Below are 1,453 nucleotides of genomic sequence, written 5' to 3'. Positions count from 1 at the left end.
GCACAATGAACATTGGAGAGCAGATGTCTGGACACGGTCTATTTCTTACTTCTTACGAATATATGCCAGTAGTGGAATTACTGGGTCGTAGGGTATCTTAATTTTCATTTTAGGTATCGCCAAAACACTTTCCACAGTAGCTGTATGTATTTACAAGACCACCAGCAGTGGATGAGTGTTCCTATCTCACCACAGCCCCTCCAACATTTGTTGCTTGCTGTGTTTTTGAATTGGGCTATCTTTGAGGGGGTTAGTTGGTATCTCATAGTTGTTTTAATTTGCATTCCGCAGATGGCAAATGAGTGGGACTATTTTCCAAAAATACGGAATGTTGAACAAATTTGCATGACATCCTTACACAGGGGCCATGCTAACTTTCTCTGTGTCCTTCCAATTTCTGTCTATGTTCTGCCAAAGAAAGCACTGAACTGTCCCTTGTGACTTGAGCCGTCAGGGAACTTATCTTGTCTTTTTTGTTTTGTTAGTGTTGCACCCCAGTGTTTAACACAGCCTCTAGCATCTCATTATGCTTTGTTAAATCCATAAATATTTTGTACTCTTCAGGCCAAATTTTGCTTCCAGAATTTACCAGACTATCATCAAGACTGGAGAACCACAACCATTAGCAGACTATCATCAAGACTGGAGAACCACAACCTGGACAAGAATATTTGCAAAAAGGGATGAGGGGGAGAGGTAGGATACAGAAGGGTGCACACAACCTAAGGAGATTAAAAGAATGAGACAGATGTCCAGAGAGTATTAGCCATTAGGCACGCTGGGGCGACAATACTGTGGTTAATACAGGTGAGAGTGCTCAGTTGACCTCAATTATCTGGATAGTCTTAATTTTGCTTTGGTCCATGCATTCCTTATCTCCTTTCCAGTTGGGTTGTTGGCAAAGCTTGTCACTCACACCGGGGACTATGGGTGGCTTCCAAAGCAGGGAGCTTGCTCTTATCCAGTTTCATCCCTTTTCGTTCCGTTTCATTCCATTTAGTTCCAGTTGGTTCCTGGGTTGAGGGCTTGCGGAGCCATGTAAGTGCGACATCTACCCATTTGGGGTCTGAACCTCAGAGAGCTTCGGTGCTTCGACCTTGAGGATGTTGATGCCACATTTTTAAAATGGGATGGAAGGCAAGGTTTAGAAGTATTTTAAGAAAAAGTCCTATTGATGCCTTCGATCTTCTTGTCATTTGCAATTTACTTAAAACCACATGACTGCAGAAAATAGCTACCAGAAGGTTGTCATCCTCATGCCGTCTCTGCAGAAACAAATTCCTTTGAACAGAGGCGAGTTTAAAAATTCGACTTAATTGGCCTACCCAGTCTAACCAGGTTAGTAATAGGATAGATGCCACCTGATCAGTTACCTTTTGCTGTGCAGCAAAAGGAACTTATGGTCTTAAAACAATAACCTTTTATTTACTATACAATTCTATAGGTTAGCGTG

General features: G+C 42.1%; 1 non-coding gene across 1 annotated transcript; it reads right to left on the bottom strand.

The window, feature by feature from the left end:
• Positions 1 to 317: 317 nt before the first annotated feature.
• Positions 318 to 422, bottom strand: LOC142430017 (U6 spliceosomal RNA). Its single transcript, XR_012780508.1, has one exon. It is a non-coding gene; the product is annotated as a U6 spliceosomal RNA (small nuclear RNA).
• Positions 423 to 1,453: the final 1,031 nt, after the last annotated feature.

Source organism: Tenrec ecaudatus, chromosome 16 (genome assembly GCF_050624435.1).
Source record: "Tenrec ecaudatus isolate mTenEca1 chromosome 16, mTenEca1.hap1, whole genome shotgun sequence".
NCBI lineage: Eukaryota > Metazoa > Chordata > Mammalia > Afrosoricida > Tenrecidae > Tenrec > Tenrec ecaudatus.
Note: the sequence above shows the minus strand (reverse complement) of the source record. Positions and strands in the feature narration are given on the sequence as shown.